This window comes from Scyliorhinus torazame, chromosome 4 (assembly GCF_047496885.1).
Source record: "Scyliorhinus torazame isolate Kashiwa2021f chromosome 4, sScyTor2.1, whole genome shotgun sequence".
Classification (NCBI taxonomy): Eukaryota; Metazoa; Chordata; class Chondrichthyes; order Carcharhiniformes; family Scyliorhinidae; genus Scyliorhinus; species Scyliorhinus torazame.
In genome coordinates, this window is record NC_092710.1 from 74,782,471 (window position 1) to 74,804,956 (window position 22,486).

A 22,486-nucleotide genomic window follows, 5' to 3' on the forward strand; every position below is an offset into this window, starting at 1 on the left:
GGATCGAGCGACTCCTGTCTGCAGACTCTCCCCTCGGTGAGAGACGGGATTGAGAGGCTCCTGTCCCCAGACTCTCCCCTCGGTGAGAGACGGGATTGAAAGGCTCCTGTCCCCAGACTCTCCCCTCGGTGAGAGACGGGATTGAGAAGCTCCTGTCTCCAGACTCTCCCCTCGGTGAGAGACGGGATTGAGAGTCTTCTGTCCCCAGAATCTCCCCTCGGTGAGAGCCGGGATTGAGAGGATCCTGTCCCCAGACTCTCCCCTCGGTGAGAGACGGGACTGAGAGGCTCCTGTCTCCAGACTCTCCCCTCGGTGAGAGACGGGATTTAAAGGCTCCTGTCCCCAGACGCTCCCCTCGGTGAGAGACGGGACTGAGAGGCTCCTGTCTCCGGACTCTGCCCTCGGTGAGAGACGGGACCGAGAGGCTCCTGTCCGCAGACGCTCCCCTCGGTGAGAGACGGGACTGAGAGGCTCCTGTCTCCGGACTCTGCCCTCGGTGAGAGACGGGACCGAGAGGCTCCTGTCCGCAGACGCTCACCTCGGTGAGAGACGGGATTGAGAGGCTCCTGTCCCCAGACTCTCCCCTCGGTGAGAGACGGGACCGAGAGGCTCCTGTCTCCAGACTCTCCCCTCGGTGAGAGACGGGACTGAGAGGCTCCTGTCCCCGGACGATAACCTCGGTGAGAGACGGGATTGAGAGACTCCTGTCCCCAGACTCTCCCCTCGATGAGAGACTGGATTGAGAGGCTCCTGTCTCCAGACTCTCCCCTCGGTGAGAGACTGGATTGAGAGGTTCCTGTCTCCAGACTCTCCCCTCGGTCAGAGACGGGATTGAGAGGCTACTGTCCCCAGACTCTCCCCTCGATGAGAGACGGGATTGAGAGGCTCCTGTCTCCAGACTCTCCCCTCGGTGAGAGACGGGATTGAGAGGCTCCTGTCCCCAGACTCTCCCCTCGGTGAGAGACGGGATTGAGAGGCTCCTGTCTCCAGACTCTCCCCTCGGTGAGAGACGGGACCGAGAGGCACCTGTCTCCAGACACTGACCTCGGTTAGAGACGGGACCGAGAGGCTCCTGTCTCCAGACTCTCCCCCCAGTGAGAGACGGGACCGAGAGGCTCCTGTCCTCAGACTCTGCCCTCGGTGAGAGACGGGATTGAGAGACTCCTGTCTCCAGACTCTCCCCTCGGTGGGAGACGGGATTGAGAGGCTCCTGTCTCCAGACTCTCCCCTCGGTGAGAGACGGGACCGAGTGGCTCCTGTCCCCAGACTCTCACCTCGGTGAGAGACGGGGTTAAGAGGCTCCTGTCTCCAGACTCTCCCCTCGGTGAGAGACGGGATTGAGAGGCTCCTGTCCCCAGACTCTCCCCTCGGAGAGAGACGGGATTGAGAGGCTCCTGTCCCCAGACTCTCCCCTCGGTGGGAGACAGGACTTAGAGGATACTGATCCCAGACTCTCCCCTCGGTGAAAGACGGAATTGAGAGATTCCTGTCTCCAGACTCTCCCCTCGGTGTGAGACGGGATTGAGAGGCTCCTGTCTCCAGACTCTCCCCTCGGTGAGAGACGGGACTGAGAGGCTCCTGTCTCCAGAATCTCCCCTCGGTGTGAGACGGGACTGAGAGGCTCCTGTCTCCGGACACTGCCCTCGGTGAGAGACGGGATTGAGAGGCTCCTGTCTCCAGACTCTCCCCTCGGTGAGAGACGGGACTGAGAGGCTCCTGTCTCCAGACTCTCGCCTCGGTGTGAGACGGGACTGAGAGGCTCCTGTCTCCGGACTCTGCCCTCGGTGAGAGACGGGACCTAGAGGCTCCTGTCTCCGGACTCTGCCCTCGGTGAGAGACGGGACCGAGAGGCTCCTGTCCCCAGACTCTCCCCTCGGTGAGTGACGGGATTGAGAGACTCCTGTCTCCAGACTCTCCCCTCGGTGACAGGCGGGATTGAGAGGATCCTGTCTCCAGACTCTCCCCTCGGTGAGTGACGGGATTGAGAGGCTCCTGTCTCCAGACTCTCCCCTCGGTGACAGGCGGGATTGAGAGGATCCTGTCTCCAGACTCTCCCCGCGGTGAGAGACGGGACCGAGTGGCTCCTGTCCTTAGACTCTCCCCTCGGTGTGAGACAGGATTGAGAGGCTCTTGTCTCCAGACTCTCCCCTCGGTGAGAGACGGGACTGAGAGTCTCCTGTCCCCAGACTCTCCCCTGGGTGAGAGACGGGGTTGAGAGGCTCCTGTCCCCAGGCTCTCCCCTCGGTGAGAGACGGGATTGAGAGGCTCCTGTCTGCAGACTCTCCCCTTGGTGAGAGCCGTGATTGAGAGGCTCCTGTCCCCAGACTATCCCCTCGGTGAGAGACGGGACTGAGAGACTCCTGTCTGCAGACTCTCCCCTCGGTGAGAGACGGGACCGAGAGACTCCTGTCCCCAGACTCTCCCCTCGGTGAGAGACAGGATTGAGAGGCTCCTGTCTCCAGACTCTCCCCTCGGTGAGAGACGAAAGCGAGAGGCTCGTGTCCCCAGACTCTCCCCTCGGTGAGAGACGGGATCGAGAGACTCCTGTCTGCAGACTCTCCCCTCGGTGAGAGACGGGATTGAGAGGCTCCTGTCCCCAGACTCTCCCCTCGGTGAGAGACGGGATCGAGAGACTCCTGTCTCCAGTCTCTCCCCTCGGTGAGAGATGGGACCGAGAGGCTCCTGTCCTAAGACTCTGCCCTCGGTGAGAGACGGGATTGAGAGACTCCTGTCCCCACACTCTCCACTCGGTGAGAGACGGGACTGAGAGGCTCCTATCCCCAGGCTCTCCCCTCGGTGAGAGACAGGATTGAGAGGCTCCTGTCTCCAGACTCTCCCCTCGGTGAGAGACGGAATCGAGAGGCTCCTGTCCCCAGACTCTCCCCTCGGTGAGAGACGGGATTGAGAGACTCCTGTCCCCAGACTCTCCCCTGGGTGAAAGACGGAATTGAGAGACTCCTGTCTCCAGACTCTCCCCTCGGTGAGAGACGGGACGGGGAGGCTCCTGTCTCCAGACTCTCCCCTCGGTGAGAGACGGGATTGAGAGGCTCCTGTCTCCAGACTCTCCCCTCGGTGAGAGACGGGACCCAGAGGCTCCTGTCTCCAGACTCTCCCCTCGGTGAGAGACGGGACTGAGAGACTCCTGTCCCCAGACTCTCCCCTCGGTGAGAGACGGGATTGAGAGGCTCCTGTCCCCAGACTCTCCCCTCGGTGAGAGACGGGATTGAGAGGCTCCTGTCCCCAGACTCTCCCCTCGGTGAGAGACAGGACTGAGAGGCTCCTGTCCCCAGACTCTCCCCTCGGTGAGAGACGGGATTGAGAGGCTCCTGTCCCCAGACTCTCCCCTCGGTGAGAGACGGGATTGAGAGGCTCCTGTCCCCAGACTCTACCCTCGGTGAGAGACAGGACTGAGAGGCTCCTGTCCCTAGACTCTCCCCTCGGTGAGAGACGGGATTGAGAGGCTCCTGTCCCCAGACTCTCCCCTCGGTGAGAGACGGGACTGAGAGGCTCCTGTCTCCAGACTCTCCCCTCGGTGAGAGACGGGACTGAGAGACTCCTGTCCCCAGACTCTCCCCTCGGTGAGAGATGGGACCGAGAGGCTCCTGTCTCCAGACTCTCCTCTCGGTGAGAGATGGGACCGAGAGGCTCCTGTCTCCAGACTCTCCCCTCGAAAAGAGACGGGATTGAGAGGCTCCTGTCTCCAGACTCTCCCCTCGGTGAGAGACGGGGTTGAGAGGCTCCTGTCTCCAGACTCTCCCCTCGGTGAGAGACGGGGTTGAGAGGCTCCTGTCTCGAGACTCTCCACTGTGTGAGAGACGGGATTGAGAGGCTCCTGTCTCCAGACATCTCTCCTTGTTGAGAGGCGGGATTGAGAGGCTCCTGTCCCCAGACTCTCCACTGTGTGAGAGACGGGATTGAGAGGCTCCTGTCTCCAGACTCTCCACTGTGTGAGAGACGGGATTGAGAGGCTCCTGTCTCCAGACTCTCCCCTCGGTGAGAGACGGGATTGAGAGGCTCCTGTCCCCAGACTCTCCCCTTGGTGGGAGACAGGACTTAGAGGATACTGACCCCAGACTCTCCCCTCGATGAGAGACTGGATAGAGAGGCTCCTGTCCTCAGACTCTGCCCTCGGTGAGAGACGGGATTGAGAGGCTACTGTCTCCAGACTCTCCCCTCGGTGAGAGACGGGACCGAGAGGCTCCTGTCCCCAGACTCTCCCCTCGGTGAGAGATGGGATTGAGAGGCACCTGTCCCCAGACTCTCCCCTCGGTGAGAGAGGGACTGAGAGACTCCTGTCTCCAGACTCTCCCCTCGGTGAGAGGTGGGATTGAGAGGCACCTGTCCTCAGACTCTCCCCTCGGTGAGAGACGGGACTGAGAGACTCCTGTCTCCAGACGCTCCCCTCGGTGAGAGACGGGACCGAGAGGCTCCTGTCTCCAGACTCTCCCCTCGGTGAGAGACGGGATTGAGAGGCTCCTGTCCCCAGACTCTCCCCTCGGTGAGAGACGGGATTGAGAGGCTCCTGTCCCCAGACTCTCCCCTCGGTGAGAGACGGGATTGAGAGGCTCCTGTCTCCAGACTCTCCCCTCGGTGAGAGACGGGACCGAGAGGCACCTGTCTCCAGACACTGACCTCGGTTAGAGACGGGACCGAGAGGCTCCTGTCTCCAGACTCTCCCCTCAGTGAGAGACGGGACCGAGAGGCTCCTGTCCTCAGACTCTGCCCTCGGTGAGAGACGGGATTGAGAGACTCCTGTCTCCAGACTCTCCCCTCGGTGGGAGACGGGATTGAGAGGCTCCTGTCTCCAGACTCTCCCCTCGGTGAGAGACGGGACCGAGTGGCTCCTGTCCCCAGACTCTCACCTCGGTGAGAGACGGGGTTAAGAGGCTCCTGTCTCCAGACTCTCCCCTCGGTGAGAGACGGGATTGAGAGGCTCCTGTCCCCAGACTCTCCCCTCGGAGAGAGACGGGATTGAGAGGCTCCTGTCCCCAGACTCTCCCCTCGGTGGGAGACAGGACTTAGAGGATACTGATCCCAGACTCTCCCCTCGGTGAAAGACGGAATTGAGAGATTCCTGTCTCCAGACTCTCCCCTCGGTGTGAGACGGGATTGAGAGGCTCCTGTCTCCAGACTCTCCCCTCGGTGAGAGACGGGACTGAGAGGCTCCTGTCTCCAGAATCTCCCCTCGGTGTGAGACGGGACTGAGAGGCTCCTGTCTCCGGACACTGCCCTCGGTGAGAGACGGGATTGAGAGGCTCCTGTCTCCAGACTCTCCCCTCGGTGAGAGACGGGACTGAGAGGCTCCTGTCTCCAGACTCTCGCCTCGGTGTGAGACGGGACTGAGAGGCTCCTGTCTCCGGACTCTGCCCTCGGTGAGAGACGGGACCTAGAGGCTCCTGTCTCCGGACTCTGCCCTCGGTGAGAGACGGGACCGAGAGGCTCCTGTCCCCAGACTCTCCCCTCGGTGAGTGACGGGATTGAGAGACTCCTGTCTCCAGACTCTCCCCTCGGTGACAGGCGGGATTGAGAGGATCCTGTCTCCAGACTCTCCCCTCGGTGAGTGACGGGATTGAGAGGCTCCTGTCTCCAGACTCTCCCCTCGGTGACAGGCGGGATTGAGAGGATCCTGTCTCCAGACTCTCCCCGCGGTGAGAGACGGGACCGAGTGGCTCCTGTCCTTAGACTCTCCCCTCGGTGTGAGACAGGATTGAGAGGCTCTTGTCTCCAGACTCTCCCCTCGGTGAGAGACGGGACTGAGAGTCTCCTGTCCCCAGACTCTCCCCTGGGTGAGAGACGGGGTTGAGAGGCTCCTGTCCCCAGGCTCTCCCCTCGGTGAGAGACGGGATTGAGAGGCTCCTGTCTGCAGACTCTCCCCTTGGTGAGAGCCGTGATTGAGAGGCTCCTGTCCCCAGACTATCCCCTCGGTGAGAGACGGGACTGAGAGACTCCTGTCTGCAGACTCTCCCCTCGGTGAGAGACGGGACCGAGAGACTCCTGTCCCCAGACTCTCCCCTCGGTGAGAGACAGGATTGAGAGGCTCCTGTCTCCAGACTCTCCCCTCGGTGAGAGACGAAAGCGAGAGGCTCGTGTCCCCAGACTCTCCCCTCGGTGAGAGACGGGATCGAGAGACTCCTGTCTGCAGACTCTCCCCTCGGTGAGAGACGGGATTGAGAGGCTCCTGTCCCCAGACTCTCCCCTCGGTGAGAGACGGGATCGAGAGACTCCTGTCTCCAGTCTCTCCCCTCGGTGAGAGATGGGACCGAGAGGCTCCTGTCCTAAGACTCTGCCCTCGGTGAGAGACGGGATTGAGAGACTCCTGTCCCCACACTCTCCACTCGGTGAGAGACGGGACTGAGAGGCTCCTATCCCCAGGCTCTCCCCTCGGTGAGAGACAGGATTGAGAGGCTCCTGTCTCCAGACTCTCCCCTCGGTGAGAGACGGAATCGAGAGGCTCCTGTCCCCAGACTCTCCCCTCGGTGAGAGACGGGATTGAGAGACTCCTGTCCCCAGACTCTCCCCTGGGTGAAAGACGGAATTGAGAGACTCCTGTCTCCAGACTCTCCCCTCGGTGAGAGACGGGACGGGGAGGCTCCTGTCTCCAGACTCTCCCCTCGGTGAGAGACGGGATTGAGAGGCTCCTGTCTCCAGACTCTCCCCTCGGTGAGAGACGGGACCCAGAGGCTCCTGTCTCCAGACTCTCCCCTCGGTGAGAGACGGGACTGAGAGACTCCTGTCCCCAGACTCTCCCCTCGGTGAGAGACGGGATTGAGAGGCTCCTGTCCCCAGACTCTCCCCTCGGTGAGAGACGGGATTGAGAGGCTCCTGTCCCCAGACTCTCCCCTCGGTGAGAGACAGGACTGAGAGGCTCCTGTCCCCAGACTCTCCCCTCGGTGAGAGACGGGATTGAGAGGCTCCTGTCCCCAGACTCTCCCCTCGGTGAGAGACGGGATTGAGAGGCTCCTGTCCCCAGACTCTACCCTCGGTGAGAGACAGGACTGAGAGGCTCCTGTCCCTAGACTCTCCCCTCGGTGAGAGACGGGATTGAGAGGCTCCTGTCCCCAGACTCTCCCCTCGGTGAGAGACGGGACTGAGAGGCTCCTGTCTCCAGACTCTCCCCTCGGTGAGAGACGGGACTGAGAGACTCCTGTCCCCAGACTCTCCCCTCGGTGAGAGATGGGACCGAGAGGCTCCTGTCTCCAGACTCTCCTCTCGGTGAGAGATGGGACCGAGAGGCTCCTGTCTCCAGACTCTCCCCTCGAAAAGAGACGGGATTGAGAGGCTCCTGTCTCCAGACTCTCCCCTCGGTGAGAGACGGGGTTGAGAGGCTCCTGTCTCCAGACTCTCCCCTCGGTGAGAGACGGGGTTGAGAGGCTCCTGTCTCGAGACTCTCCACTGTGTGAGAGACGGGATTGAGAGGCTCCTGTCTCCAGACATCTCTCCTTGTTGAGAGGCGGGATTGAGAGGCTCCTGTCCCCAGACTCTCCACTGTGTGAGAGACGGGATTGAGAGGCTCCTGTCTCCAGACTCTCCACTGTGTGAGAGACGGGATTGAGAGGCTCCTGTCTCCAGACTCTCCCCTCGGTGAGAGACGGGATTGAGAGGCTCCTGTCCCCAGACTCTCCCCTTGGTGGGAGACAGGACTTAGAGGATACTGACCCCAGACTCTCCCCTCGATGAGAGACTGGATAGAGAGGCTCCTGTCCTCAGACTCTGCCCTCGGTGAGAGACGGGATTGAGAGGCTACTGTCTCCAGACTGTCCCCTCGGTGAGAGACGGGACCGAGAGGCTCCTGTCCCCAGACTCTCCCCTCGGTGAGAGATGGGATTGAGAGGCACCTGTCCCCAGACTCTCCCCTCGGTGAGAGAGGGACTGAGAGACTCCTGTCTCCAGACTCTCCCCTCGGTGAGAGGTGGGATTGAGAGGCACCTGTCCTCAGACTCTCCCCTCGGTGAGAGACGGGACTGAGAGACTCCTGTCTCCAGACGCTCCCCTCGGTGAGAGACGGGACCGAGAGGCTCCTGTCTCCAGACTCTCCCCTCGGTGAGAGACGGGATTGAGAGGCTCCTGTCCCCAGACTCTCCCCTCGGTGAGAGACGGGATTGAGAGGCTCCTGTCTCCAGACTCTCCCCTCGGTGAGAGACGGGATTGAAAGGCTCCTGTCTCCAGACTCTCCCCTCGGTGAGAGACGGGACTGAGAGGCTCCTGTCTCCAGACTCTACCCTCGGTGAGAGACGGGATTGAAAGGCTCCTGTCTCCAGACTCTCCCCTCGGTGAGAGACGGGACTGAGAGGCACCTGTCCCCAGGCTCTCCCCTCGGTGAGAGACAGGATTGAGAGGCTCCTGTCTCCAGACTCTCCCCTCGGTGAGAGACGGAAGCGAGAGGCTCCTGTCCCCAGACTCTCCCCTCGGTGAGAGACGGGATTGAGAGACTCCTGTCCCCAGACTCTCCCCTGGGTGAAAGACGGAATTGAGAGACTCCTGTCTCCAGACTCTTCCCTCGGTGAGAGACGGAATTGAGAGACTCCTGTCTCCAGACTCTCCCCGCGGTGAGAAACGGGATTGAGAGACTCCTGTCTGCAGACTGTCCCCTCGGTAAGAGACGGGTTTGAAAGGCTCCTGTCTCCAGACTCTCCCCTCGGTGAGAGACGGGATTGAGAGGCTCCTGTCCCCAGACACTCCCCTCGGTGAGAGACGGGACTGAGAGGCTCCTGTCTCCGGACTCTGCCCTCGGTGAGAGACGGGATTGAGAGGCTCCTGTCCCCAGATTCTCCACTCAGTGAGAGACGGGATTGAGAGGCTCCTGTCTCCAGACTCTCCCCTCGGTGAGAGACGAAAGCGAGAGGCTCGTGTCCCCAGACTCTCCCCTCGGTGAGAGACAGGATCGAGAGACTCCTGTCTGCAGACTCTCCCCTCGGTGAGAGACGGGATTGAGAGGCTCCTGTCCCCAGACTCTCCCCTCGGTGAGAGACGGGATTGAGAGGCTCCTGTCCCCAGACTCTCCCCTCGGTGAGAGACGGGACCGAGAGACTCCTGTCCCCAGACTCTCCCCTCGGTGAGAGACGGGATTGAGAGGCTCCTGTCTCCAGACTCTCCCCTCGGTGAGAGACGAAAGCGAGAGGCTCGTGTCCCCAGACTCTCCCCTCGGTGAGAGACGGGATCGAGAGACTCCTGTCTCCAGACTCTCCCCTCGGTGAGAGACGGGATTGAGAGGCTCCTGTCCCCAGACTATCCCCTCGGTGAGAGACGGGATTGAGAAGCTCCTGTCTCCAGACTCTCCCCTCGGTGAGAGACGGGATTGAGAGTCTTCTGTCCCCAGAATCTCCCCTCGGTGAGAGCCGGGATTGAGAGGATCCTGTCCCCAGACTCTCCCCTCGGTGAGAGACGGGACTGAGAGGCTCCTGTCTCCAGACTCTCCCCTCGGTGAGAGACGGGATTTAAAGGCTCCTGTCCCCAGACGCTCCCCTCGGTGAGAGACGGGACTGAGAGGCTCCTGTCTCCGGACTCTGCCCTCGGTGAGAGACGGGATTGAGAGGCTCCTGTCCCCAGACTCTCCCCTCGGTGGGAGACAGGACTTAGAGGATACTGACCCCAGACTCTCCCCTCGATGAGAGACTGGATAGAGAGGCTCCTGTCCTCAGACTCTGCCCTCGGTGAGAGACGGGATTGAGAGGCTACTGTCTCCAGACTCTCCCCTCGGTGAGAGATGGGATTGAGAGGCACCTGTCCCCAGACTCTCCCCTCGGTGAGAGACGGGACTGAGAGACTCCTGTCTCCAGACGCTCCCCTCGGTGAGAGACGGGACCGAGAGGCTCCTGTCTCCAGACTCTCCCCTCGGTGAGAGACGGGATTGAGAGGCTCCTGTCCCCAGACTCTCCCCTCGGTGAGAGACGGGATTGAGAGGCTCCTGTCTCCAGACTCTCCCCTCGGTGAGAGACGGGATTGAAAGGCTCCTGTCTCCAGACTCTCCCCTCGGTGAGAGACGGGACTGAGAGGCTCCTGTCTCCAGACTCTCCCCTCGGTGAGAGACGGGATTGAAAGGCTCCTGTCTCCAGACTCTCCCCTCGGTGAGAGACGGGAATGAGAGGCACCTGTCCCCAGGCTCTCCCCTCGGTGAGAGACGGGACTGAGAGGCTCCTGTCCCCAGACTCTCCCCTCGGTGAGAGACGGGATTGAGAGGCTCCTGTCTCCAGACTCTCCCCTCGGTGAGAGACAGAAGCGAGAGGCTCCTGTCCCCAGACTCTCCCCTCGGTGAGAGACGGGATTGAGAGACTCCTGTCCCCAGACTCTCCCCTGGGTGAAAGACGGAATTGAGAGACTCCTGTCTCCAGACTCTTCCCTCGGTGAGAGACGGAATTGAGAGACTCCTGTCTCCAGACTCTCCCCGCGGTGAGAGACGGGATTGAGAGACTCCTGTCTGCAGACTGTCCCCTCGGTAAGAGACGGGATTGAAAGGCTCCTGTCCCCAGACACTCCCCTCGGTGAGAGACGGGACTGAGAGGCTCCTGTCTCCGGACTCTGCCCTCGGTGAGAGACGGGATTGAGAGGCTCCTGTCCCCAGATTCTCCACTCAGTGAGAGACGGGATTGAGAGGCTCCTGTCTCCAGACTCTCCCCTCGGTGAGAGACGAAAGCGAGAGGCTCGTGTCCCCAGACTCTCCCCTCGGTGAGAGACAGGATCGAGAGACTCCTGTCTGCAGACTCTCCCCTCGGTGAGAGACGGGATTGAGAGGCTCCTGTCCCCAGACTCTCCCCTCGGTGAGAGACGGGATTGAGAGGCTCCTGTCCCCAGACTCTCCCCTCGGTGAGAGACGGGACCGAGAGACTCCTGTACCCAGACTCTCCCCTCGGTGAGAGACGGGATTGTGAGGCTCCTGTCTCCAGACTCTCCCCTCGGTGAGAGACGAAAGCGAGAGGTTCGTGTCCCCAGACTCTCCCCTCGGTGAGAGACGGGATCGAGAGATTCCTGTCTGCAGACTCTCCCCTCGGTGAGAGACGGGATTGAGAGGCTCCTGTCCCCAGACTCTCCCCTCGGTGAGAGACGGGATCGAGAGACTCCTGTCTGCAGACTCTCCCCTCGGTGAGAGACGAAAGCGAGAGGCTCCTGTCCCCAGACTCTCCCCTCGGTGAGAAACGGGATCGAGCGACTCCTGTCCGCAGACTCTCCCCTCGGTGAGAGACGGGATTGAGAGGCTCCTGTCCCCAGACTCTCCCCTCGGGGAGACCCGGGATTGAGAGGATCCTGTCCCCAGCCTCTCCCCTCGGTGAGAGACGGGACTGAGAGGCTCCTGTCTCCAGACTCTCCCCTCGGTGAGAGACGGGATTTAAAGGCTCCTGTCCCCAGACGCTCCCCTCGGTGAGAGACGGGACTGAGAGGCTCCTGTCTCCGGACTCTGCCCTCGGTGAGAGACGGGACCGAGAGGCTCCTGTCCGCAGACGCTCCCCTCGGTGAGAGACGGGACTGAGAGGCTCCTGTCTCCGGACTCTGCCCTCGGTGAGAGACGGGACCGAGAGGCTCCTGTCCGCAGACGCTCCCCTCGGTGAGAGACGGGATTGAGAGGCTCCTGTCCCCAGACTCTCCCCTCGGTGAGAGACGGGACCGAGAGGCTCCTGTCTCCAGACTCTCCCCTCGGTGAGAGACGGGACTGAGAGGCTCCTGTCCCCGGACGATAACCTCGGTGAGAGACGGGATTGAGAGACTCCTGTCCCCAGACTCTCCCCTCGATGAGAGACTGGATTGAGAGGCTCCTGTCTCCAGACTCTCCCCTCGGTGAGAGACTGGATTGAGAGGCTCCTGTCTCCAGACTCTCCCCTCGGTCAGAGACGGAATTGAGAGGCTCCTGTCCCCAGACACTCCCCTCGATGAGAGACGGGATTGAGAGGCTCCTGTCTCCAGACTCTCCCCTCGGTGAGAGACGGGATTGAGAGGCTCCTGTCCCCAGACTCTCCCCTCGGTGAGAGACGGGATTGAGAGGCTCCTGTCTCCAGACTCTCCCCTCGCTGAGAGACGGGACCGAGAGGCACCTGTCTCCAGACACTGCCCTCGGTTAGAGACGGGACCGAGAGGCTCCTGTCTCCAGACTCTCCCCTCGGTGAGAGACGGGACCGAGAGGCTCCTGTCCTCAGACTCTGCCCTCGGTGAGAGACGGGATTGAGAGACTCCTGTCTCCAGACTCTCCCCTCGGTGGGAGACGGGATTGAGAGGCTCCTGTCTCCAGACTCTCCCCTCGGTGAGAGACGGGACCGAGTGGCTCCTGTCCCCAGACTCTCCCCTCGGTGAGAGACGGTGTTAAGAGGCTCCTGTCTCCAGACTCTCCCCTCGGTGAGAGACGGGATTTAGAGGCTCCTGTCCCCAGACTCTCCCCTCGGTGAGAGACGGGATTGAGAGGCTCCTGTCCCCAGACTCTCCCCTTGGTGGGAGACAGGACTTAGAGGATACTGACCCCAGACTCTCCCCTCGGTGAAAGACGGAATTGAGAGATTCCTGTCTCCAGACTCTCCCCTCGGTGTGAGACGGGATTGAGAGGCTCCTGTCTCCAGACTCTCCCCTCGGTGAGAGACGGGACTGAGAGGCTCCTGTCTCCAGACTCTCCCCTCGGTGTGAGACGGGACTGAGAGGCTCCTGTCTCCGGACTGCTCTCGGTGAGAGACGGGATTGAGAGGCTCCTGTCTCCAGACTCTCGCCTCGGTGTGAGACGGGACTGAGATGCTCCTGTCTCCGGACTCTGCCCTCGGTGAGAGACGGGACCGAGAGGCTCCTGTCTCCGGACTCTGCCCTCGGTGAGAGACGGGACCGAGAGGCTCCTGTCCCCAGACTCTCCCCTCGGTGAGTGACGGGATTGAGAGACTCCTGTCTCCAGACTCTCCCCTCGGTGACAGGCGGGATTGAGAGGATCCTGTCTCCAGACTCTGCCCTCGGTGAGAGACGGGATTGAGAGGCTCCTGTCCCCAGACTCTCCCCTCGGTGAGAGACGGGACCGAGAGACTCCTGTCCCCAGACTCTCCCCTCGGTGAGAGACGGGATTGAGAGGCTCCTGTCTCCAGACTCTCCCCTCGGTGAGAGACGAAAGCGAGAGGTTCGTGTCCCCAGACTCTCCCCTCGGTGAGAGACGGGATCGAGAGACTCCTGTCTGCAAACTCTCCCCTCGGTGAGAGACGGGATTGAGAGGCTCCTGTCCCCAGACTCTCCCCTCGGTGAGAGACGGGATCGAGAGACTCCTGTCTGCAGACTCTCCCCTCGGTGAGAGACGAAAGCGAGAGGCTCCTGTCCCCAGACTCTCCCCTCGGTGAGAAACGGGATCGAGCGACTCCTGTCTGCAGACTCTCCCCTCGGTGAGAGACGGGATTGAGAGGCTCCTGTCCCCAGACTCTCCCCTCGGTGAGAGACGGGATTGAGAGGCTCCTGTCCCCAGACTCTCCCCTCGGTGTGAGACGGGATTGAGAAGCTCCTGTCTCCAGACTCTCCCCTCGGTGAGAAACGGGATCGAGCGACTCCTGTCTGCAGACTCTCCCCTCGGTGAGAGACGGGACTGAGAGACTCCTGTCTCCAGACTCTCCCCTCGGTGAGAGACGGGATTGAGAGTCTTCTGTCCCCAGAATCTCCCCTCGGTGAGATCCGGGATTGAGAGGATCCTGTCCCCAGACTCTCCCCTCGGTGAGAGACGGGACTGAGAGGCTCCTGTCTCCAGACTCTCCCCTCGGTGAGAGACGGGATTTAAAGGCTCCTGTCCCCAGACGCTCCCCTCGGTGAGAGACGGGACTGAGAGGCTCCTGTCTCCGGACTCTGCCCTCGGTGAGAGACGGGACCGAGAGGCTCCTGTCCGCAGATGCTCCCCTCGGTGAGAGACGGGACTGAGAGGCTCCTGTCTCCGGACTCTGCCCTCGGTGAGAGACGGGACCGAGAGGCTCCTGTCCGCAGACGCTCCCCTCGGTGAGAGACGGGACCGAGAGGCTCCTGTCCCCGGACGATAACCTCGGTGAGAGACGGGATTGAGAGACTCCTGTCCCCAGACTCTCCCCTCGATGAGAGACTGGATTGAGAGGCTCCTGTCTCCAGACTCTCCCCTCGGTGAGAGACTGGATTGAGAGGCTCCTGTCTCCAGACTCTCCCCTCGGTCAGAGACGGGATTGAGAGGCTCCTGTCCCCAGACTCTCCCCTCGATGAGAGACGGGATTGAGAGGCTCCTGTCTCCAGACTCTCCCCTCGGTGAGAGACGGGATTGAGAGGCTCCTGTCCCCAGACTCTCCCCTCGGTGAGAGACGGGATTGAGAGGCTCCAGTCTCCAGACTCTCCCCTCGGTGAGAGACGGGACCGAGAGGCACCTGTCTCCAGACACTGCCCTCGGTTAGAGACGGGACCGAGAGGCTCCTGTCTCCAGACTCTCCCCTCGGTGAGAGACGGGACCGAGAGGCTCCTGTCCTCAGACTCTGCCCTCGGTGAGAGACGGGATTGAGAGACTCCTGTCTCCAGACTCTCCCCTCGGTGGGAGACGGGATTGAGAGGCTCCTGTCTCCAGACTCTCGCCTCGGTGAGAGACGGGACCGCGAGGCTCCTGTCTCCGGACTCTGCCCTCGGTGAGAGACGGGACCGAGAGGCTCCTGTCTCCGGACTCTGCCCTCGGTGAGAGACGGGACCGAGAGGCTCCTGTCCCCAGACTCTCCCCTCGGTGAGTGACGGGATTGAGAGACTCCTGTCTCCAGACTCTCCCCTCGGTGACAGGCGGGATTGAGAGGATCCTGTCTCCAGACTCTCCCCTCGGTGAGTGACCGGATTGAGAGGCTCCTGTCTCCAGACTCTCCCCTCGGTGACAGGCGGGATTGAGAGGATCCTGTCTCCAGACTCTCCCCGCGGTGAGAGACGGGACCGAGTGGCTCCTGTCCTTAGACTCTCCCCTCGGTGTGGGACAGGATTGAGAGGCTCTTGTCTCCAGACTCTCCCCTCGGTGAGAGACGGGACTGAGAGTCTCCTGTCCCCAGACTCTCCCCTGGGTGAGAGACGGGGTTGAGAGGCTCCTGTCCCCAGGCTCTCCCCTCGGTGAGAGACGGGATTGAGAGGCTCCTGTCTGCAGACTCTCCCCTTGGTGAGAGCCGTGATTGAGAGGCTCCTGTCCCCAGACTATCCCCTCGGTGAGAGACGGGACTGAGAGACTCCTGTCTGCAGACTCTCCCCTCGGTGAGAGACGGGACCGAGAGACTCCTGTCCCCAGACTCTCCCCTCGGTGAGAGACGGGATTGAGAGGCTCCTGTCTCCAGACTCTCCCCTCGGTGAGAGACGAAAGCGAGAGGCTCGTGTCCCCAGACTCTCCCCTCGGTGAGAGACGGGATCGAGAGGCTCCTGTCTGCAGACTATCCCCTCGGTGAGAGACGGGATTGAGAGGCTCCTGTCCCCAGACTCTCCCCTCGGTGAGAGACGGGATCGAGAGACTCCTGTCTGCAGACTCTGCCCTCGGTGAGAGACGGGATTGAGAGGCTCCTGTCTCCAGTCTCTCCCCTCGGTGAGAGACGGGACCGAGAGGCTCCTGTCCTAAGACCCTGCCCTCGGTGAGAGACGGGATTGAGAGACTCCTGTCCCCACACTCTCCACTCGGTGAAAGACGGGTCTGACAGGCTCCTTTCTCCAGACGCTCCTCTCGGTGAGAGATGGGATTGAGAGGCTCCTGTCCCCAGGCTCTCCCCTCGGTGAGAGACAGGATTGAGAGGCTCCTGTCTCCAGACTCTCCCCTCGGTGAGAGACGGAATCGAGAGGCTCCTGTCCCCAGACTCTCCCCTCGGTGAGAGATGGGATTGAGAGACTCCTGTCCCCAGACTCTCCCCTGGGTGAAAGACGGAATTGAGAGACTCCTGTCTCCAGACTCTTCCCTCGGTGAGAGACGGAATTGAGAGACTCCTGTCTCCAGACTCTCCCCGCGGTGAGAGACGGGTTGAGAGGCTCCTGTCTCCAGACTCTCCCCTCGGTGATTGACGGGACTGAGAGGCTCCTGTCTCCAGACTCTCCCCTCGGTGTGAGACGGGACTGAGAGGCTCCTGTCTCCGGACTGCTCTCGGTGAGAGACGGGATTGAGAGGCTCCTGTCTCCAGACTCTCGCCTCGGTGTGAGACGGGACTGAGAGGCTCCTGTCTCCGGACTCTGCCCTCGGTGAGAGACGGGACCGAGAGGCTCCTGTCTCCGGACTCTGCCCTCGGTGAGAGACGGGACCGAGAGGCTCCTGTCCCCAGACTCTCCCCTCGGTGAGTGACGGGATTGAGAGACTCCTGTCTCCAGACTCTCCCCTCGGTGACAGGCGGGATTGAGAGGATCCTGTCTCCAGACTCTCCCCTCGGTGAGAGACGGGATTGAGAGGCTCCTGTCCCCAGACTCTCCCCTCGGTGAGAGACGGGACCGAGAGACTCCTGTCCCCAGACTCTCCCCTCGGTGAGAGACGGGATTGAGAGGCTCCTGTCTCCAGACTCTCCCCTCGGTGAGAGACGAAAGCGAGAGGTTCGTGTCCCCAGACTCTCCCTTCGGTGAGAGACGGGATCGAGAGACTCCTGTCTGCAGACTCTCCCCTCGGTGAGAGACGGGATTGAGAGGCTCCTGTCCCCAGACTCTCCCCTCGGTGAGAGACGGGATCGAGAGACTCCTGTCTGCAGACTCTCCCCTCGGTGAGAGACGAAAGCGAGAGGCTCCTGTCCCCAGACTCTCCCCTCGGTGAGAAACGGGATCGAGCGACTCCTGTCTGCAGACTCTCCCCTCGGTGAGAGACGGGATTGAGAGGCTCCTGTCCCCAGACTCTCCCCTCGGTGAGAGACGGGATTGAGAGGCTCCTGTCCCCAGACTCTCCCCTCGGTGTGAGACGGGATTGAGAAGCTCCTGTCTCCAGACTCTCCCCTCGGTGAGAGACGGGATTGAGAGTGTTCTGTCCCCAGAATCTCCCCTCGGTGAGATCCGGGATTGAGAGGATCCTGTCCCCAGACTCTCCCCTCGGTGAGAGACGGGACTGAGAGGCTCCTGTCTCCAGACTCTCCCCTCGGTGAGAGACGGGATTTAAAGGCTCCTGTCCCCAGACGCTCCCCTCGGTGAGAGACGGGACTGAGAGGCTCCTGTCTCCGGACTCTGCCCTCGGTGAGAGACGGGACCGAGAGGCCCCTGTCCGCAGACGCTCCCCTCGGTGAGAGACGGGACTGAGAGGCTCCTGTCTCCGGACTCTGCCCTCGGTGAGAGACGGGACCGAGAGGCTCCTGTCCGCAGACGCTCCCCTCGGTGAGAGACGGGATTGAGAGACTCCTGTCCCCAGACTCTCCCCTCGGTGAGAGACGGGACCGAGAGGCTCCTGTCTCCAGACTCTCCCCTCGGTGAGAGACGGGACTGAGAGGCTCCTGTCCCCGGACGATAACCTCGGTGAGAGACGGGATTGAGAGACTCCTGTCCCCAGACTCTCCCCTCGATGAGAGACTGGATTGAGAGGCTCCTGTCTCCAGACTCTCCCCTCGGTGAGAGACTGGATTGAGAGGCTCCTGTCTCCAGACTCTCCCCTCGGTCAGAGACGGGATTGAGAGGCTCCTGTCCCCAGACTCTCCCCTCGATGAGAGACGGGATTGAGAGGCTCCTGTCTCCAGACTCTCCACTCGGTGAGAGACGGGATTGAGAGGCTCCTGTCCCCAGACTCTCCCCTCGGTGAGAGACGGGATTGAGAGGCTCCAGTCACCAGACTCTCCCCTCGGTGAGAGACGGGACCGAGAGGCACCTGTCTCCAGATACTGCCCTCGGTTAGAGACGGGACCGAGAGGCTCCTGTCTCCAGACTCTCCCCTCGGTGAGAGACGGGACCGAGAGGCTCCTGTCCTCAAACTCTGCCCTCGGTGAGAGACGGGATTGAGAGACTCCTGTCTCCAGACTCTCCCCTCGGTGGGAGACGGGATTGAGAGGCTCCTGTCTCCAGACTCTCCCCTCGGTGAGAGACGGGACCGAGTGACTCCTGTCCCCAGACTCTCCCCTCGGTGAGAGACGGTGTTAAGAGGCTCCTGTCTCCAGACTCTCCCCTCGGTGAGAGACGGGATTGAGAGGCGCCTGTCCCCAGACTCTCCCCTCGGTGAGAGACGGGATTGAGAGGCTCCTGTCCCCAGACTCTCCCCTCGGTGGGAGACAGGACTTAGAGGATACTGACCCCAGACTCTCCCCTCGATGAAAGACGGAATTGAGAGATTCCTGTCTCCAGACTCTCCCCTCGGTGTGAGACGGGATTGAGAGGCTCCTGTCTCCAGACTCTCCCCTCGCTGAGAGACGGGACTGAGAGGCTCCTGTCTCCAGACTCTCCCCTCGGTGTGAGACGGGACTGAGAGGCTCCTGTCTCCGGACACTGCCCTCGGTGAGAAACGGGATTGAGAGGCTCCTGTCTCCAGACTCTCGCCTCGGTGAGAGACGGGACCGAGAGGCTCCTGTCCCCAGACTCTCCCCTCGGTGAGTGACGGGATTGAGAGACTCCTGTCTCCAGACTCTCCCCTCGGTGACAGGCGGGATTGAGAGGATCCTGTCTCCAGACTCTCCCCTCGGTGAGTGACGGGATTGAGAGGCTCCTGTCTCCAGACTCTCCCCTCGGTGACAGGCGGGATTGAGAGGATCCTGTCTCCATACTCTCCCCGCGGTGAGAGACGGGACCGAGTGGCTCCTGTCCTTAGACTCTCCCCTCGGTGTGGGACAGGATTGAGAGGCTCTTGTCTCCAGACTCTCCCCTCGGTGAGAGACGGGACTGAGAGTCTCCTGTCCCCAGACTCTCCCCTGGGTGAGAGACGGGGTTGAGAGGCTCCTGTCCCCAGGCTCTCCCCTCGGTGACAGGCGGGATTGAGAGGATCCTGTCTCCAGACTCTCCCCTCGGTGAGTGACGGGATTGAGAGGCTCCTGTCTCCAGACTCTCCCCTCGGTGACAGGCGGGATTGAGAGGATCCTGTCTCCAGACTCTCCCCGCGGTGAGAGACGGGACCGAGTGGCTCCTGTCCTTAGACTCTCCCCTCGGTGTGGGACAGGATTGAGAGGCTCTTGTCTCCAGACTCTCCCCTCGGTGAGAGACGGGACTGAGAGTCTCCTGTCCTCAGACTCTCCCCTGGGTGAGAGACGGGGTTGAGAGGCTCCTGTCCCCAGGCTCTCCCCTCGGTGAGAGACGGGATTGAGAGTCTCCTGTCCCCAGACTCTCCCCTTGGTGAGAGCCGTGATTGAGAGGCTCCTGTCCCCAGACTATCCCCTCGGTGAGAGACGGGACTGAGAGACTCGTGTCTGCAGACTCTCCCCTCGGTGAGAGACGGGACCGAGAGACTCCTGTCCCCAGACTCTCCCCTCGGTGAGAGACGGGATTGAGAGGCTCCTGTCTCCAGACTCTCCCCTCGGTGAGAGACGAAAGCGAGAGGCTCGTGTCCCCAGACTCTCCCCTCGGTGAGAGACGGGATTGAGAGGCTCCTGTCCCCAGACTCTCCCCTCGGTGAGAGACGGGATCGAGAGACTCCTGTCTGCAGACTCTGCCCTCGGTGAGAGACGGGATTGAGAGGCTCCTGTCTCCAGTCTCTCCCCTCGGTGAGAGACGGGACCGAGAGGCTCCTGTCCTAAGACTCTGCCCTCGGTGAGAGACGGGATTGAGAGACTCCTGTCCCCACACTCTCCACTCGGTGAGAGACGGGTCTGACAGGCTGCTGTCTCCAGACGCTCCTCTCGGTGAGAGATGGGATTGAGAGGCTACTGTCCCCAGGCTCTCCCCTCGGTGAGAGACAGGATTGAGAGGCTCCTGTCTCCAGACTCTCCCCTCGGTGAGAGACGGAATCGAGAGGCTCCTGTCCCCAGACTCTCCGCTCGGTGAGAGATGGGATTGAGAGACTCCTGTCCCCAGACTCTCCCCTGGGTGAAAGACGGAATTGAGAGACTCCTGTCTCCAGACTCTTCCCTCGGTGAGAGACGGAATTGAGAGACTCCTGTCTCCAGACTCTCCCCGCGGTGAGAGACGGGATTGAGAGACTCCTGTCTGCAGACTGTCCCCTCGGTAAGAGACGGGATTGAAAGGCTCCTGTCCCCAGACACTCCCCTCGGTGAGAGACGGGACTGAGAGGCTCCTGTCTCCGGACTCTGCCCTCGGTGAGAGACAGGATTGAGAGGCTCCTGTCCCCAGACTCTCCACTCAGTGAGAGACGGGAATGAAAGGCTCCTGTCCCCAGACGCTCCCCTCGGTGAGAGACGGGATTGAGAGGCTCCTGTCCCCAGACTCTCCCCTCGGTGAGAGACGGGACCGAGAGACTCCTGTCCCCAGACTCTCCCCTCGGTGAGAGACGGGATTGAGAGGCTCCTGTCTCCAGACTCTCCCCTCGGTGAGAGACGAAAGCGAGAGGCTCGTGTCCCCAGACTCTCCCCTCGGTGAGAGACGGGATCGAGAGACTCCTGTCTGCAGACTCTCCCCTCGGTGAGAGACGGGATTGAGAGGCTCCTGTCCCCAGACTCTCCCCTCGGTGAGAGACGGGATCGAGAGACTCCTGTCTGCAGACTCTCCCCTCGGTGAGAGACGACAGCGAGAGGCTCCTGTCCCCAGACTCTCCCCTCGGTGAGAAACGGGATCGAGCGCCTCCTGTCTGCAGACTCTCCCCTCGGTGAGAGACGGGATTGAGAGGCTCCTGTCCCCAGACTCTCCCCTCTGTGAGAGACGGGATTGAGAGGCTCCTGTCCCCAGACTCTCCCCTCGGTGAGAGACGGGATTGAGAAGCTCCTGTCTCCAGACTCTCCCCTCGGTGAGAGACGGGATTGAGAGGCTCCTGTCCCCAGAATCTCCCCTCGGTGAGAGCCGAGATTGAGAGGATCCTGTCTCCTGACTCTCCCCTCGGTGAGAGACGGGATTTAAAGGCTCCTGTCCCCAGACGCTCCCCTCGGTGAGAGACGGGACTGAGAGGCTCCGGTCTCCGGACTCTGCCCTCGGTGAGAGACGGGACTGAGAGGCTCCTGTCCCCAGACGCTCCCCTCGGTGAGAGACGGGACCGAGAGGCTCCTGTCTCCAGACTCTCCCCTCGGTGAGAGACGGGATTGAGAGGCTCCTGTCTCCAGACTCTCCCCTCGGTGTGAGACGGGATTGAGAGGCTCCTGTCCCCGGACGATAACCTCGGTGAGAGACGGGATTGAGAGACTCCTGTCTCCAGACTCTCCCCTCGGTGTGAGACGGGATTGAGAGGCTCCTGTCTCCAGACTCTCCCCTCGGTGAGAGATGGGACTGAGAGGCTCCTGTCTCCAGACTCTCCCCTCGGTGAGAGACGGGATTGAGAGGCTCCTGTCCCCAGACTCTCCCCTCGGTGAGAGACGGGACCGAGAGGCTCCTGTCCTCAGACTCTGCCCTCGGTGAGAGACGGGATTGAGAGGCTCCTGTCCCCAGACTCCCCCCTCGGTGAGAGACGGGATTGAGAGGCTCCTGTCTCCAGACTCTCCCTTCGGTGAGAGACGGGACCGAGAGGCTCCTGTCTCCAGTCTCTCCCCTCGGTTAGAGACGGGACCGAGAGGCTCCTGTCTCCAGTCTCTCCCCTCGGTGAGAGACGGGACCGAGAGGCTCCTGTCCTCAGACACTGCCCTCGGTGAGAGACGGGATTGAGAGACTCCTGTCTCCAGACTCTCCCCTCGGTGGGAGACGGGATTGAGAGGCTCCTGTCTCCAGACTCTCCCCTCGGTGAGAGACGGGACCGAGTGGCTCCTGTCCCCAGACTCTCCCCTCGGTGAGAGACGGGATTGAGAGGCTCCTGTCCCCAGACTCTCCCCTCGGTGAGAGACGGGATTGAGAGGCTCCTGTCCCCAGACTCTCCCCTCGGTGGGAGACAGGACTTAGAGGATACTGACCCCAGACTCTCCCCTCGGTGAAAGACGGAATTGAAAGATTCCTGTCTCCAGACTCTCCCCTCGGTGTGAGACGGGATTGAGAGGCTCCTGTCTCCAGACTCTCCCCTCGGTGAGAGACGGGACTGAGAGGCTCCTGTCTCCAGACTCTGCCCTCGGTGTGAGACGGGACTGAGAGGCTCCTGTCTCCAGACTCTCCCCTCGGTGTGAGACGGGACTGAGAGGCTCCTGTCTCCGGACTCTGCCCTCGGTGAGAGACGGGACCGAGAGGCTCCTGTCCCCAGACTCTCCCCTCGGTGAGTGACGGGATTGAGAGACTCCTGTCTGCAGACTCTCCCCTCGGTGAGAGACGGGACTGAGAGACTCCTGTCTCCAGACTCTCCCCTCGGTGGGAGACGGGATTGAGAGACTCCTGTCTCCAGACTCTCCCCTCGGTGAGAGACGGGACCGAGTGGCTCCTGTCCTTAGACTCTCCCCTCGGTGTGGGACAGGATTGAGAGGCTCTTGTCTCCAGACTCTCCCCTCGGTGAGAGACGGGACTGAGAGTCTCCTGTCCCCAGACTCTCCCCTGGGTGAGAGACGGGGTTGAGCGGCTCCTGTCCCCAGACTCTCGCCTCGGTGAGAGACGGGATTGAGAGGCTCCTTTCTGCAGACTCTCCCCTTGGTGAGAG